The sequence below is a fragment of the Magnolia sinica genome, chromosome 1 (genome assembly GCF_029962835.1).
Source record: "Magnolia sinica isolate HGM2019 chromosome 1, MsV1, whole genome shotgun sequence".
NCBI classification, from domain to species: Eukaryota; Viridiplantae; Streptophyta; class Magnoliopsida; order Magnoliales; family Magnoliaceae; genus Magnolia; species Magnolia sinica.
In genome coordinates, this window is record NC_080573.1 from 105343539 (window position 1) to 105362646 (window position 19108).

Below are 19108 nucleotides of genomic sequence, written 5' to 3' on the forward strand. Positions count from 1 at the left end.
TACCGTCCAGCGTCCCTGGACGCTGGACGTGAGGAAGAGGGCTGGCTAACATGGAGTGTATGTACTGACATGGTGTGTACTAATAAAGCTAACAAAAAAAAAGAGAAGTTGCTTTTGGAATAGCCTACCCATGTAGGCCCCACCTTGATATATGAATCTAATCCACGCCGTCCATTCCATTCCCCACGTGTTTTTAGGCGTTGAGAAGAAATTTGAGGCTAATCTGATTCTCAGGCGGGCCATACGATAGGGATTAGTAGTGTATACCATTAAAACACACCTTGAAGATTCTATTCATCCAAAACAGGCCGCATATTGGACCCATTTGGTCGGTCTTAGACCGTGGAATCCAATGGCTGGAGTGGATTCATCTGATACGGGCCCTACGTAGAAGATTTTGTAAAAAAATTTATTTTTTAAAAAAAAAACAGCAGCTGCGGCGTTGGCGGACGGGCGACCGAGCTGGGCCTCACGGCTCCAGTCGTGGGCCCCACTGTGATGCGTTTCAAAAATCAATGCTGCCCATTTTGTGGGTCCCTTAGGGCCGAGGGCCGTCTTAAAAAATCAACTGTATACGGCACTCAGGTGGGCAACACCATTTAAAATCATGTGAAGACATGCCAAAACATATAAAATCACTTGGTGGGGCCTACCTGAAATTTGGATGCCGCTGAAAACTGGTCTGAACCCTCAGCCAAGTGGGACACACATAATGGGTGGGCTGGATTTGGGAACCACATTCGATGGGCCCCAATTTTTTAAGGTCCACGTGACCTTTTTATAAGGTGGATGCAAATAAACATCACTGTGGGCCCTACCCCATGGTCCGCGTGATCTTATGAACAGTTTGGGTGTTATATAAACAGTCCAGTGGGCCCTCCTCTGGCCCACGTGACCTTATAAACAAGTTGTATGGAAAGTAAACATTGCAGTGGGCCCCTGGCCCATGTGACTTTATCAACAGATTGGATACAAGTAAATATTGCAGTGGGTCCCATGATCGTGTGACCTTATCAACATGTTGGGAGAGAAATAAATATTGTAGTGGGCCCCGAGTCTATATGACCTTATCAACAAGTTGGATGCAAATAAATATTACGGTGGGCCCAAGGTCCACATGACCTTATGAATAGATTGGATTGCAAATAAATATTACAGTGGGCCGTAGGCCCATGTGACCCTATGACCAGTTTGGATGAAAAATAAACATCATGTTGGCCCCAGTTTGGATGGATAGTATGTTGGGCCCTAGGTTGGGTGGAAAATAAACATTTTGGTGGGTCTTACTTAAGACCCATTTATGTATGTGTTGTGTCCACAATTGTGGACTTCCATCACAGAATATATGACTTATCTATGCCTTCCATCCCTATGGGACCCACCATGATGCATGTGTTTCATCCAACCGTCCAACCATTTTTTTTGGAAAATGATTTTTAAGGTTTGGGACGAAAATAAGACAGATTTATTTATCAAGTGGACCATAGTGCACGGTGAGGATTGAACGGCTATCTTTGAAATCCTTGAGATCTTATGATTAGATTGGATGGGAAATAAATGTTATGGCGGGCCTTGGAAATTTTAGTAGTAGAAAATCATTATCACCACTTATATTTGAGTGTGACTCATTTGATATACATATGGTCATGTGGTGTGGCCCACTTACCATATTTATGGCCCATTGTTAAGGCCCACCTTGTTATATACGAGGTCCCTGTGATGCGGCCCATTAGATGTATTTGGGGCCCATGGGTCGAGGCCCAATATGATGTATATAAGGCCCATTTCAATGCGTGATTCCACCATGATAAATGTATTGTATATCCGCACCATTTAGCCCGCCGGATGGTGGGACTCTTCCCCCCGATGTATGTATTTTATATCCGCACTGTCTACCCATCTTGATGGCGCAGGGCCGCTTGCTGCATGTGCTGGGCCCGCCCACATTATATAGGCCCACCATGCTGTGTACTTCACCCACATCGTCCACTTGTGCGGCCCGCTTAGACGTACGTATTTTGTATCCACACCGTCCATAATGTTAGGATAGTGTTGGACAATGTTTGGTTGGCACCAATTTACATGGATATGTTTGTATAAGTGCTGATCATCATACGTGGGCCATGGGTGTAGTGATACACATGTTATACCTACAACTATTGAAATGATTTTTGGTGCGGCCCGTATAATAAGGGCCACCTTGATGTATTAGTACGGATCATTGTGATGTGGCCCATTATGATGTGTTTGGCCCATGTGTGGGCCATCTGTTTGTCTTGTTAGGACCATGAGACGTGGCCCACTGTGATATATCTAAGGCCAATGGGCGAGGACCATTAGTGCAACACATATAATACATCCCACTTGATGTGTATGAGGCCCATTGATGTGGCCCACTTATTGTATTTGAGGCCCACGGGTTGCGGCCCATTATGATGTAATGAGGCTCATGGGTCATGGCCCATTGAGATGTATACTCGGCCCATACATTGTGACTCATTGAGATGTGTTTTCGACCCATTTAGTGAGGCCATTGTGATATATTCCTGCTCATATGATGAGGACCATTGAGATGTATTTCCAGCCCATGTGAGGTGGCCCATAGCGATGTGCATTAGGCCCATGTGATGCGACCCGCTTGATTTATGAGATCATTGTGTGAGGCCATGGGCCCACTATATGTTTCGCCTTATGTGGGTCACTCGTTGGGAGCAATGTTGGTTAGACGTCCACATTGTTGGGCAATGACGGTTAGATGTCCACATTGTGACCTTCCCTTAGGCCTTGTTAGGCCCATTCTCTTCATGGGTTAACCCAAATAAGTGGGGCCCATTCGCCGTAGATGGATGACTCCGTACTATCAAATTTGATATAACCATGGTCGGGTGTCGATCCTTGTACTATGGTTGATCGGCTGATCATTTATAGACCCCGCTTGGTTTATTTGTTGATTATCGGTGTCATTGCCGTGACCGATTTGCCGATTCCGATTATTGACCGATCCCAATTGTCGTGGTCGATTGCCAAATATCGATCGAGGCTGATTATCGATCGAGGCCAATTACCGATTTTGATTTGTCTTGGCTAATTGTTGGTTATCGATCGAGGCCAATTACCGATTCTGAGTTGTCTTGGCTAATTGTTAATTATCGATCGAGGCCAATTACCGATTCTGAATTGTCTTATTGATTGATTATCGATCGAGGCCAATTACCGATTCTGATTTGTCTTGGCTAATTGTTGGTTATCGATTGAGGCCAATTACCGATTCTGATTTGTCTTAGCCGATTGCCGAATATCGATCGAGGCTGAATATCTATCGAGGCCGATTACCGATTCCGATTGTCGAGGCCGATGTGGATTGCCGAGGCCGATTGTCGAGACCTATATGATGTATATGCGATCCATAGTTGAGGCCCATTGTGATGCATTGGAGGGTCAGGCGATGGAGTCCATTGTGATGTATGTTAAGCCCATGTGAAAAGTCCATCGTGGTGTGTATTATGCTATTGAGAGGGACCCATGGTGTTGTATGTTTGGCCCTTGTGTGAGGCCATGGGTCCACCATTCCTTGGGGGACAATGTTGGTTAAATGTCCACATTGTTGTGATTGATTGTCGATGCCGGATATTGATACTGATTATGAGTATGTGACTGCATAGCATCATGATCATGCCCATATGCATCATTTGCATGTTTGTTATTTGATGTGGTTGACCATTGCATATGCCATTGGGCAGGATGTTATGAGACTCCCTGATAGGCAGAGGTTATCTCACATGAGCGCACGATATGCGCAGGATTTATGCATGACTGGATTGTATGACTCATGCATCTTACATTATGATTACTGTACGCCCTAGCAACATCAGGGCCGTAGCCTCCACAGGCATATCGTGGATGGCCAGATGGGACACCGAAAATCTGTTCTACATGGGGTGCTATAGATATCCCTAGGTGAAAGTCCTTAAACCCTCTTGGTTCCAGAGGTTGCTCCAATGTCTAGACCGAGTGGATGCATGAGCGCATGAGGGCCGTATACCGTTAGGCCGTGTCTCCCACTGTGCCATGGTCGGTTGGAAGGGGGTACGGCCTTACTTGCCCGAGAGGAGGGGGTAATGCTAGGTTGAGTCTGACCAGCTCGAGGAATGGGTCCGCTATCGACGAGCCGGGCCCGATATTGGCAAGCGGATAGTGAGGTCTCTTCCACTCACCTTGTTGCGCCCGATGGGGCGGCAATCTGGTTTGGAGTGTAATAGACCCCGGTAATTTTTCAGAGAGGAACCGTACTGATATGTGGACTTATTGAGTAGGCATTGCATACTCATTCATTCATTCATTCACTATCCACTCAGGCGGATGGTGCGCAATCATTTGTTATGTGTACATTCGCATGACCAGAATTTCGGTTAGGCGCGCGACTAACCTGAGATCAGGAGTTTACCACATTGAGTCTGACTATCCAAATTTAGGTATGGGACTGGTTTGGATAGAAGTCCCTTGTGATGGACCCCGTGACCTGCGATACTACGTACTATCATCCCAACTTTACACTCCAGCATGGTCATTCCATTCGCACCACATATCGCATTACATCCAACGCATATGGCATTTCGGGTTACTATGTTTATGCATTTATATGACCTAGATACAACTGACGGTATTCATGGACTCATCAGGATTTGTATATTACATTGCATCAGCGGCATCTGATATTTAGCTTGTTGTCTCAACATTGCATAGTTGATCTACATTGCTTCATCAGTATATGATATTGTTTTTATTATATTTCTGCGTCGCATAGCCTGGATAAGACTAATGGTATTTATGGGCCTATCAGTATGTTTTCGCATTTCTCTGATTTCGTATAATTTATGATCTTGCTAGTGTTTCTGATATGGTATGATTATGGGTTTATCAGTATTTCCGCTTACTCTGATTACTCTGATATTGCTTACTTGACACTTATCTTATGCACACACTTACACCACCCTCTAAGCTTTCTATAAGCTTATGCACGATAGATGCGTGTAGGTGATGTTAGGTTGCAGCAGTGTTGAGCTTGGAAGCGTGCAGCAACCTTCTGGAGCTTGATTTTCGATTTATGTATTTCCTTTTAACATTGTACTCAAATAATTATATTAGTGGATATGTGATGATAATGTTGCCTTTGTGAATTGGGTAATCTTATGGTTATGCTTATTACGAGTTAAATGTACGTTGAAAAAATCCTCCTTGTAGGATCCCAGGATCGAAAATCTAGCGTTTGGACACTAGGAGCCGAGAATGGGATACTACGGAGGCTATTGGCACCGGATTTAGTAATCGGGATTCCTATGAATCCGATTTCCGGGTTTGGGGCGTGACACTCGACAATCGGCCTCGATAATTGGAATCGGCCTCGATAATCGCCCTCGACAATCGGAATCGGCATCAGCAATAGGCCTCGATAATCGGAATCGATATTCGGCCTCGACAATCAGAATTGAAATCGGCCTCTACAATCTGACTCGGTCTTGTCAATCGGAATCGGCCTCGACAATCTGACTCGGCCTCGACAATCGGAATTAGCCTCAACAACCAGAATCGGCCTCAATAATCGGAATCACACTCGACAAATCAGAATCAATAATCAGCCTCGATAATCGGAATAATCGGCCTCGACAATCAAATCGGCCTCGACAATCGGAACCGGCCTTAACAATCGGAATCGGCCATAATAATCGGAATCAGCCTCGATAATCGGAATCGGCCACAACAATGGAATCGGCCACGACAATTAGAATTGGCCACAACAATTGGAATCGGCCTTGATAATCAGAATCGGCCACAATAATCAGAATCGGAATCGATAATCGAAATTGATAATCGACCTCGACAATCGGAATCGGCCTCGACAAATCGGAATCGATAATCGGCCTTGACAATTGAAATTGACCTCAATAATCGACCTTGGCAATCAGAATCGGCCTCAACAATCGAAATCGGCCTCGACAATCTAACTCGACCTCGACAATTGGAATCAGAATTGACCTCGACAATCTGACTCGGCCTCGACAATCTTACTCGGCCTCGAAAATCGGAATCGGCCTCAACAACTGGAATCGGCCTCGACAATCAGAATCGGCCTCGACAATCAGAATCGGCCACAACAATCAGAATCGGCCTTGACAATCAGCCTCGTTAATCAGAATCGACCTTGATAATCGGCCTCAACAATCAGAATTGGCCTCGACAATTGGAATCGGTAACAACAATCGGAATTGGCCACGACAATCAGAATTGGCCACAACAATCGAAATCGGCCTCGACAATTAGAATTGTCCTATACAATCGGAATCGGCCTCGATAGTCGACCTCGATTATCGGAATCGACCTCGACAATCGGCCTAACAAGGCCTAAGGGAAGGTCACGATGCAGACATTAAACCGTCATTGCCCATCAATGTGGCCATAAATACATCACGTGAGCCTGATTAAAAGGCCATAAATACATCACGATGGGCCTTACACAAGGGCCTTATATACATCAAATGGGCCTCACCACATGGACCTAATACACAACACAATGGGCCTCATACCTGGGTCACAAATACGCAACAGGTGGGCCCCATGGATGGGCTATAAATATAAAAAAGTAAGGCCTCATGGATGGGCCATAGATACATCAAGGTGGCCCTCATCGCATGGGCCGCACTAATTGGCCACACCATCTACAAGTGGGCCGCTAAATGGGCCTCTTATGCATCAAGTGGGGCCTCACACATACATAGTGGGCCTCTTACATGGGCCTCAAATACATCTCAATGGGTTGGACCTTGCTCATTCCAAATAGGCCCATCAATGGACAACTTGGATAAAGCACGTACATCACGTGGGGACCACGTGAATGGACGGTGTGAATACAAAATACATACATCTAAGTGGGCCCCCCACCCGTCCAGAAATCAGATGGACGGCGTGGCTAAAAACACATACATTATGTTGGGTTTCACAAGCACTGTCTAAAGGGACGGTGCAGATAAAAATACATCAACCTGGGTCCCACATGGGGCCCACCACATATGTACACTATATGTATATATATACATATATATATATATGATAATAACATATATCCCCTTTTAAGAGGAAAGCAACTTCCAAGCCCTGGACGACCTGGATATTGCATCATGGTAGGGTCCACGATCACATCCAGATGGACGGACGGCGTGGAATTCATTCATAAAGTTGGGCCCACGTGGGGCCACCACAATAATATGTAATATATATAATAATAATAATAATTATTATTTAATATAGTTAAAATTCAACAGCTGTTAGACGTCAGTCCAGCAGCAGGTTGATCTGCCACACCTGGGCCGTTGGATCTGCCCATCTGGGCTCTGATCAGGAGGGTGTGGATGTACTACACAAGAGCATACATATCAAGGTGGGGTCCACGTAGTGGCCCACCAAAAATTTAAATCTGCTTCAGTTGGGTTGATGGTGTGGTCAAACACCCATCGTGATTAAGGCCCACGAAACTTGCAGCGTTAGCACAATAGTTATGCTGCTCGTGAGATGCACACATGGATGGTCTGGATCTGACATACATGTGGGACCCACATGACTTGCTGACGTCATTCCACCAACCGTATGCTGCTGGATCTCCACATCAGATGGAGGGTGGGCCCCCAAATGCACGAATCACGGTGGATCACGGCTACATCCAGACCGCTGGACGATCTGGATCAAATGGATGGACGGTGTTGGTAAAACGCATGCAACATGGCTAGGTCCTCACATGTGCATCAGGCCCCACTGTCCCTACACTGGACGGACGGTGGTGGATGCAATACATTCAACAAGGTGGGATCCACGCACATGTGGCCCACCGGTAATTATCAAAGTAGCCCCACGGGTGGCAGGTATGGACAAAATACATAATGGTGGTCCTATCGTCCTTAAAAGGTCTGGATGTGCCGTGCACATCAGGTGGGCCACACATCTCATCATCAATATAAAAGAAAAATGAAAGAAAGAGAGAGAAGGAGAGAGGAAGAAACATGTGAAGGGGAGGGACCCTGCCACTGTGGGCCCTCCCTATACAATGCATACATCAAGACGGGTCCCACCATATGTGGGCCCTCAAACCATCAAGATCAAGATGATAAACACCCACCGTTAGATCTCCTCTTCCTTCTTCCGCCAATGCATTTAAGAGCTCCAATGGATGGACTTCAATGGTTGAGATCGATCATGGAGGGTGGGAATGGATGGTAGGAAGGTGGGCCACACCTAGCTCTTTCCCATGGAGAGCTTGGACGTCCACCTCCCATGGTTCTTGGGAGAAATGAGTTTGAAAATGAGAGAGAGAGAGGATGGGATGTAAGAGAGAGAGGGATAGGTGAGTGAGTGATGGGTGATGGGGAGAGTTGACTTTAGGGTACTTGTGTAAGAGAGAGGTAAGAGTTGCTTTGACTTTGAGTGAGAGAGGGATGGGTGTGATAAGATATGTACTTGACTTATACATTGATTGATTGATGTGACATATCGTAGAGATTCTCTCAAAATTCACAACACGTGGTGTTTTTCTTGAACTGAACGTGGGCCCACATCTCCTTGCCTGGGTATCACCTCGGCGCGCGAGACGTGGCGTTAGAACTGCGGTGACGGCGCGATCGCTGTGGTACAAGTTTCAAGTCGGGTTGACTTCGATATACAGTACTTGCCATAGGATCACGCGCAAACATCGGGTACATGTCGATGGTTGCTGGAGTTCGACCGGGAGGACCGCGGAAACCTACGGAATAGTACGGTCTAGGATACGGGCCTGACAGAAACTTAAATAGTTCTTCGGCACTGTGGTCAGGAAGTCACAATTTTTGATCTCTCTCATATATGGGGATTGAAGGCAGGTCCTTCCAAAGTCAAAGAGAACATTTGACGATTAGTTTAGGTAACTAAAAACAGTTCAATTGAAGTGTATTAATCATTAATGTTTATTCAAACAAAACAAAATATTTACTCACATACTTTCTAAATGTATTACAAGAGAAGTTCAACATCAACTATGTCTTGAAAGAGTGAGCTCTTAAGTCTTTCAATAAAGAATAAAAGGACTACAAGTCTAACTTGAAAAGGACACACTATGCACCTTATTAGAGTGATTTGGATGAGGCTAAGAAGAACCGCCCACATAACCTTGATCGTGTAAAGGGGGATTAGCTGGTCAACTTTTAGGGAGTGATGTTGGGAAAGAATGAGTGGTAATTATAATTACATATAAATTCATTTATATACCAATGTCATTTGTATTATAATATGTTTTAACTTTTTCATTCATCTCCTTGTAGATGGCTGAAGAGAAAAACAAACAAAATCGCGTGAAGCAGAGGCTTCCCCACACATCTAGTACAAAGAGCTTTGCGAGGAAGCATGAGGAGGTAAATTCTGATAGATGTAAACTTGTTCCTTTTTGTATTGACGTATGCACTAATTTAATATTGTTTGCTTATCAATAAATACAACGGTCTAACGGAGTGGAGCCATCCCGGTGGATATGTTCAGAGTAACACGTACAAAAAAGGATGTGAGTTTTGTAGATAGGGATACAGAGACGGTGTTTGTAAGTATATGTATCCAAATTATGTTTATATTTTTTTATTTTCCTTTTTATAAACATGTTAGTATTGATTATATTGAATTTATTACAATGCGCAATGAGAAAGGGAGTCCCAGTGGCTAGAGGGCTCCAAGAGCAGTATGGTCAGGATCGACATCTTCTCCCAGGTCATGGGAGAAGATAAACATGGTTGTATAAATGTGTTAGGGATGGGAGTCAATCCCTCCACGTTGTGGAGGCCTTGACCAAGCCATCATGGGTATATGGCGTGGGCTACCCAAGCATGACAAGAGGTTGTTGAGGCACGTCAGGCGGGCACTGAGGCACTTCAATAAGCCGTTGAGGCAATTCAACCCCGATGTAGCTTCAAGCGTCCTTCATTGCATTGTTGCAGTATATGGGTCAACAGCTCAGCAGTCCTATGGACATGGATATTATACTTCATGGTACACGGGTAATAACCTTAATACTTGTATTTCCTTATTCTAATAATCAAAGTAACATTGTTTATTGGCTTCACCTGACGACACTCTGACACTTGATGGTAGCAGTGCTCATCCGACTTGAGTCTCATGTATCCATAACTTTAAACCCATGCCCCTCTTCTTATTAATAAGATACAATGACCTGATCTTATCGTGATGATAGATTTAGGTCACTATGGTTCATCATCATATATATTATTTGGATTCCAATTGATTCTTCCTATTTGGATGAATGACAACATAAAAGAGACAAAAGTAAGCTGCATGAATTCCATCATGAAATATATATCTTTGGTGTGGAGCTGGACTAATAGATTTCTTACTGCATGATGGGATCTTCTATTACTGACTTGGACTAACTTGCTTTGGTCAGGCCAACCCACTAACAGATGATCTCTATTATGTGGTTAGAAATTTATTAATTCAACCACACACCAAGATGTACATTTTCTCATGGAGCACATGCAGGCTCTTTGTTTCTCATTCCTCTTCATATTCATCTAAACATGAAGAAAATAGAATCAATTGTAATATAAATTTAATAATATTAAATTATAATGATCGGAACCTATCATGATGATAAGTATGTAGGCAACTCTCTCATTGGTTATAGAGAGTCTAGTAATAATAATAAGAAGAAGAAAAGAAACTCTAATATGATGTTCTTTTTTTACAAAACATAATAACTACCTGCTTCATGCTAGACTATTTAATGATGGATTATATTTTTCGCTACTATAAGTGTTAGTTGCGGCGAAAATTATAATTCGCTAGTGTATTAATATGTGATTAGCAACACCCACAATGGCATATGTAACATCCCTAAGTTTTAAGCCACATAAAATTTTAGATAATCAAATTTTTTAAAAAAATATTTTTTTGTAATTAATAACCAAACAAAATACTTAGCACGTTGGTATAAGCACACTTGGATGAAAGAGAGGTCAGTTGATTGAATTATGTCATTGTATTATAAATAACTTTTTATGTAAAATTATAAAAACCGGTTAAGAACCTTTTAGATCCACCCGTGGAAGAAATCTCTCATCGATAGGTTTTGATTCTTTTTTTTAATTAATTTTTTTATACTTTTGATTAAAAACCCTCAAATATACGCCATTAATGGGGCATATCGGTCTCACGTTCATCACTATGATCCGTAGGAAGTTTTGATGATAAGAGGAAGGTTCTAAGTGAGATCTCTTGTCATATAGATCAGGATGGGACCATCTAGCCATGCTAGTTCAGATCAGTTTGGATCATGTGTTTTCTAAAGCCAAAATACATCGAGGCCCCAAATTCTAGATTGATTTGACCACTTGCGAGCCACACCGATCAGAGTTAATCTCGATCACTACTTTATGTTTTAGGTGATATGTTGGATTTTTGATGTATCAGATCGATTTACACTCATAATATTAATTTTGAGTTAGATCTAGAATGTTACCCAATATTTTGGATGGATATGACTGTTAGATTATCCACAATGATTAACAGATGTCATTAATACTAAATCATGCCATGTGATGATTAAAGATCTTGATTGGCTCAGATATGAACAAACATTTGCTTTTCCCAAGCTTGATGTTATGAAAATCAGTAGATAGTTTGGATTCAAACCATGTGTGGGAAAAACCAATAATAACTTAAAATAAGAAAATTTCAAAAAAATTGTGAAATCGGATTATGCAGTAGAGCTCGTCTGACTTCAATTGATTGATCAGGGATAGGTTTTTGATCGATCGAACATGTTCATTTTTTCCAACACCCAAAAAGTTCATTTTCAGTACTTTCTCGATTGATCGACAATTGGTTTCGATCGATTAAGGGAGCATCGATTAGACTGATAGATCAAAGGGATTGATCGAAAATGTTGAAAATAGTCCAACGACCAAACATAATTAATTCTAATTTTCTTGATCCATCAACCATTCGTTTCAATCAATCGGAAAAGAAAAAAAGTGTCTAGGGACTTAATATGCGAAATTCAGAATTCTTCGATGGATGTTCATTGATTTCGATGGATGTTCGTTGATTGGAGGGATCAATCGAAGGTCTTCAATCTAGCTCAATCGATTGACAGGATCGATCGACAGACTCCTGGACTGATCTTGAGATTCTAAATTGTGATACTTAGAGTAATAAGTTTATTATATACACATATAACCTTAAATTAATTATAAATGAATAAGAGTGGGTCATCTTGAGTTGATCAAAGGCTAGCCCCATTGAATGAAATGATTGGATCAATTTATGATTGTTTAAATTGTTCATTAGGGATTCTAGATTCAAACCTGTATGATTGTTCGACGGATTTATCTCTACCAAGTACAGGTAAGTGAATCCCAACATGTCTCATCTCTATGCGAATAAAATGGATTTGATTGTTGTGGTTATTGTATTGTGATGTTAGACTGATATATTGATGTATGAATAATTGTGTTTAATGGTTATTTTTGTGAATTGTTTATATAGACATGGATATTATTACAATCATGCAAATCATAGTTTTCTCTCATATGAAGAGATATATATATGACAACTTACATGTGTCAATACATTATACATTGAGCATGCATTACATGCATCACATAATGCTCCCGTGCTAATTCTTAAAGGCCCGCTCTAGATGACTTGCATGCACACCTCGTGCCTGAGTTCCTTAGGGATCTCCCTGGATGGTTTTCTAGTAAAATCATTATCAAATGCTCACTACTAGTGGAAGTGTACTCAAGGAGTAGATGTGAGCCTTGCTCATGCCTACTTAATATGGTAAAAGCCTACTAGGTGTAGATGTGAGTTGACGAATATCTAACTCAAGCAAGTGGACAATTATCTCACTTGATACATGCATTCCATGTCATTTCTGCACTCATAATCATTCTTGTATTCCCATACTTTAATTGTTATTCTATGATATCTTAATTGTGTCGACATAAACCATGATTGGTTCACTCAAGGGCTTGCCCAGCTGATGTTTGTTGAATGACAATCCTACAAAGGTGATCAAGACAGGAAATGTACGTCAAGTGCTAGAGAATGAGGCTAAGATGGTAGACGACAAACATGATAAGTGGCCATATTTATCTGAAGACGAACTTGCTACAATTAATTGATTAGATAAATTGTTTAACATTAGTTGCTGATTATCAAACTTTATTGTTTTATTTAACTATTAACAATTAGACATTATTATGATACTTGTTAATAGGCATTTATGCTGGATAGTTGGTAGTATTATAGTTTAATAAAGTTCCAAATGGGTGGACATAATTGAATTATCGGATTTACAATGTGATTAGCGAATATGATGGTTATGAAAATGTATGAAATTGTATGATATATGTGGATGTGTGAATGTTAGAATTTAAAATGAATTTAGAATATATTAAGTCATGCTTCCAAGTAGTATGAATTATCAACTTAAGTATATTTGGTGTACAAGTCATGAACCGCAACTCTTGTATGAGGTTGTACACTTTGTATCCAAATTGCGAAGCATGACAACAAATATTTCTTTTACTATTTATGACATTTTCAGTGGATAATATAATTATCCAGTGTATTAATATGTGATTAACAACACCTATAATGGTAAATATATCCGCCGTTATAAATTACGTTCACGGCAGACTGTAGGTGTCACACTCTGAAATTCAGATACAGAGTGTGCACCCTCAGTCCAGAGTTTCGGCTCATGACACGTACACTGAGTGTACTTAATTCATTCTTCGTACAGTTGTCTAAAGGCACAATTTAATGAATTCTAAGTTCACATCCAAATTTAACATCCATTTATCCACGTTTGTATTACCTTCCTATAATTTTCATAATCATATATTTAAAACCATATCATCTGAATAGGAGTCATCTAAGTCCACTCATTTAAAACTTCATTTAGCAAATAAAATAAAATAATAATAAATCAAATGTTGTTCAAAATGATCATTTTATAAACAATGGTGAATCATATTTATGTACAAATAGATACAAAAAGAAATCAAACTCCTAAATAAGTCATTAATCCATCATAGCAAGTTCATCTTTTGCAAAATACGGCACATGGTCCCATGATTCATCTAAAAAATGGTCCTCATCTTTCGTCACTTAGTTTGAATTTCTTGTTTCATTCATCTTTTTACGATTGTCAATCCATAACGTTAGCTAGCCTGGTTAGTGAGTGAACCTATCATGGTTCATGCACGTCATAATTAAAATAAAAATTTATAAATGTTATAATATGCATGGATGCATGAATGCATCAAGTGGGTAGATCCATACACTTGCTTGAGTTGGATTCCATCAACTCGCATCTCCCCTTTTTGGATAGGCTTTCACCATTTTGGTAGGCTTCTACATATTGTGGGCATCCAGGGATGGTCCCCTATATCACCTGGTACTGTACGTACCTACAAGTATTCCAGGGCGTGCCTCCAAGATTCAACGCATGTGCGCTATGCATAATATGAATTAATGAAAATGATTGATGCGTCATATTAGCATGTTATCACATATATCGTCATATCATATCCATATAATTTCAAGCTTAAACAAATACAATAAAAACAACTAACATAAAGAATTACACTTAACATATCAATCAAACTACTTTAAGTACAACGAAGAGGAAACATGTTAGGATCACTCACCTAATGATTTGGCGAGGTTGAATTGTTTTTCAAATAATTGAAATATGATAGTTTAGAAATTCCTAAAACACGACATGTACATAGAATCATTATCCTGATTTATATAAATTCATATGATAGGGCCCACCTTTGATTGATTGAGGACATGATCAGGGTCCACAATATTCTCAAATCTGGATCTCTTTAGATTTAGCCCTTGATACAGGGTCTGTAATCACAACCATTTCATGCGGGACCCACTTGATTAATTAAAGTGGTCTCTACCATTTTTATTTATATTTTAAATAACCCAATAATTATAGTTAACCATAAATCAAATGACTCAATTCATCAGAGTCCTTAAATTTAGAGTATAAGTAATATGTTTTTACCCTTTATTGGTCGGACCGAGCTGAACCGACAGAGTACATGCTCTGTCAAATTTGGTTAGGATCTCTCTATCGGTTTGGATCAATAATCCTACGTGTCAAACTGACAAACTCTGAAATTCTACTCCATTTTTTAGAGGTAAATAAAAGTTTTGAGATTTTTCTTATTTAAGATCTAAAGTACACTCTAAATACATCAGTCAGATCCTAATTGATTAATGACCTATTAAGGAATAGTTTAAGTAGTGCCAAATAATTAGTTTGATTTAAAACCTTAGTAGCCCACATGGTATTTTTAATACTTCTCTTTTTAACAAATACCATTTAATTGACACGGTCCACCTAATGGTCAAATCAACCTAATATTTGTGGTTCCAACATAATTCAACCTCAATAATCAAATGGACAGTGTGGATCGGATCTCAGATGTCAATATGGGCCAGGCCCAATTCCCATATTAAAAGTAAAATATAAACATCTACACAGAGGTCAGAGGTTTAATATATATGGTGCAATGATACCATGAGAGCATGATGTGTTTGAACAAATGCTTGGGTTTAATCAAATGACTTCTTGGAGATGATCTAGAGGATTTAGCCACGTTTTTGGAGTTATTGAATGGATTAGATTGATTAAAGAAAGTCCAGATATGTAATAATTTGAAGTTTCAACAAGTTTTAATTGATGTGTTCAACCATCACGAAGAGAAAAGGTTGTGTTCGGAGGAGTTCTTTGATCGACTCTCTTCATAGAGATGTGCTGGAGCAACGAGAAGCATTAGGTGGAGATTTATAAACGGTTGGGATGAGCTGGAGAGGATCTCACCAAGATTTTTTAGAGAAAAAGTCGTGTACGGCTTGGCAGTTACACAAAACGGAAAGTGATCTCATTCATTTAAAATTCCTAATTGTGGATGGGGGAAACATGGGATGATAGGTGGGGTCCAAAATAAATCTGAAGAATCCAATCCACTCATCCTGTTTTAAATATCATGATGGGTAAAAGTTTGAAAAATGAGGCAGATCATAATCTTGGATGGGCTGCACTGTAAAAAACAACAAAGATGTGATGTTGACCGTTAGCGGCTAATGATGCGCAGTCCAGATCAACAAGGTGGGCTCCACAAAGTTGGGTGGCATGCAATGTGGGTTTGGTTGCTAAATAAAAGGAGGTGAAGGAGAGACGGCCAGGCTTGGGATTTGTCGCAGAGACGTGATGCACATCGTTTTTTCCCTTTTTGTATCTTTTTTTTTCTTTTAATTGATAGGGACTTGTGGGGCCTACTAAAATGTTTGTATGAAATCAACACCGATCACTAGTTTTGTCATAATCTGCTAGGATGCAGGCTAAAAATGAGGTAGAACCGAATCTTAGGTGGGCTACACATCACAGTGCAATGCTTACCGTTGAAACATTCTTCTTTCTTATCTTATCTTTTTCTTATTCTTTTCTTTCTTTCTTTTATTTTTTATTTTTTATTATTATTTTCTGGTCTACCACCATCCTTCACATGTGCATACATACACATGTGTGAGGGATGGGAACCGTGGGTGATGTATATAGATGAATCAAACCATTCCTATGAATAAAATGGACTCATGTGTGTTGTTTTGTTTTTGTTTTTTTAAATAAAAAAAAAAATTATTGTATGCATATCTGTTTAAATATTCGGAATACCTCTCATCTCACTTTTGTACTGGAAATCTTAATGCATAAATCTCTTAAATTCGAATCATTCGTTTGGAGCGAAACTTTACCATGACTTATTTTTTTGCGTACCCTATAAATAGACTAAGTTTGAGCCTTGATCTCTCAAGGATAAGCAAGATGCCTATTTAATAGCTTCTCACACTTCGTGATCCAAAATAACGTTTACACACATCTAAAGAAAAAGTTAGCCGTTAGATTTGATATATACCCTGTGATCTTCTAAATGATCGGTTTATTTAGGCATTTAGATGGCCCAATTGGCATATCAGACTGTGATGGACAATCAATTGATGGACTAAAATTTGAGTAATTGGATGGTTATGATATTAATAATGTATAAAGGTTATTGTATGGTCGGTTTCACAAACAAATACATATAAAGTGATTTTTGGACGTAGTCTATGTTAGAAATATATACCATTAAATTCAAGTGGTTGGTTCACAGGTATAAAATGCTTATATTATAGTTTTGACAGTAAGTTAAGCATATTTATAAGTGACGAAGAAGATAAATAGATTCAAATTTTAATTCAATGTGTAAATAAGTGGATATAAAGATCTGGTAGTTAATTTAGTTTGATCGAGTGGTCCAAATTCAAAGCAGATGGTCAGATATCTATATTTGATGGTGATAGATTATATCAACGGTAAGTTTTAATATACGGATAAGAATACTAGGGTATTTGATAATTTGTCCTATTAATCAATGGTCGAAAAGCACTCCATATGGTTTAGATTTAATCTAAACTACAAATAAATGGTTAAAATTAACATATCTACAAATATACAATTGAACAAGTGTAATCATATATTCTTACGTATGGGTAAATTTGTACTCTAAATTTCGGATTGTTACAATAGGGATCGCCGATGTGTTATAATGGTATATACCAGCCACAATAATTATAGAAACAACGACAGATTAAACATCCACCCCTAAATATATAGTGACGACGACAACAATGGTGGATACTTATTCCATCGTTGATTTGTCACTATAAGTTACAATGATGGTTGTAGTGAGGATTGTTGTAACACCGGACTTGCAAAAGGTTTCTAATATGAGTATTATATGAGATCTTGTATATAAGTACACGCCTTACCGAATTAGTTAGGTCAGCATGTAAGGATTGTAAAATGTTCCTAATGTTGGTGCTATAACAATTGTGGAAAATTGTTCTATATTAAATTAATTACTATGAAAACAACTAACTTTGTCATGCGTTCATGGCATTAAAAATATATAGTCACACATTTTGCATTGTGTAAACATTGGTATGTCTCTATTGTAGTGATATTTTGTTTAGCTTCCCCTTATCAAACTATCTTTACCTATCTTGAAATTAAATTATGGTGTATATGATCTCACGACTTCTAATTCCCTCAATTAATATATCATATATAGGTTTTCATAAAGAAGATGGTATTATTTATATTAAAACATAATACGTAGCTTAAGTTAATTTATTTTATTTCATAAATTTGATGCAAGAAAGCACTTAGTGAAGCATTCCTTTAATAGATAATCAGTGAAAGTAGTTTAGCTAATTTTGAATTATGAATTTAATCAACCCCTATCACATTTAGATTTTGATCTTCAAAAAAATTAAACTTAAATTTGCATTAAATGATAGTTAATAAAGTTTTATTTAAATTTAGTATAAATATACCAAAATTCTAAAGAAAAAATGCTCAAATTTTAATTCATATTATAAAAGTCGATATCAAAATTATTGTATTCCAATTCCGAATTTTGTAATGGACAATTTGTCTAAAGAAGGAATTTGTCCATGGAAGGAGCACATTTCCTTCTACCACCTGTACATTATGCAAACATACAGCAGCTTTTTACTGGGCAATGGAACTTCATCAAATCGGGTAAATAGCTTTTATGTTTGAACGTGAGCTTGATCCAATGAACCGTTCGATGGCAATGCAACTAAATGCAAATGGGAGCTTGACAGTGCTCCCAGAGCAGTGGATCTTCGAGCCCATCAAATATTAGCTGATTTGATCAATTAAGTGGGCCCCATGTCTGCATTGATCTTGGTCAATTTATGGTGAGTACCGTTCATTTGTTCTAAACACATGTGGCCCACCTGATGATCATCAGACCCCCGAGTTTACGAGACGTGACACCTGCAAATGAGGAACATCTAATGAGCAGCTCCCATTTCCCACACGTGTGCTCGACCAATGTTTACTCGATTGGTCCACTTGGCGATTATGTACATGTCGGTTCAATCGCAGTCACTGATATGCATGCTGGAGTCCACGTGTTAAGGGCAT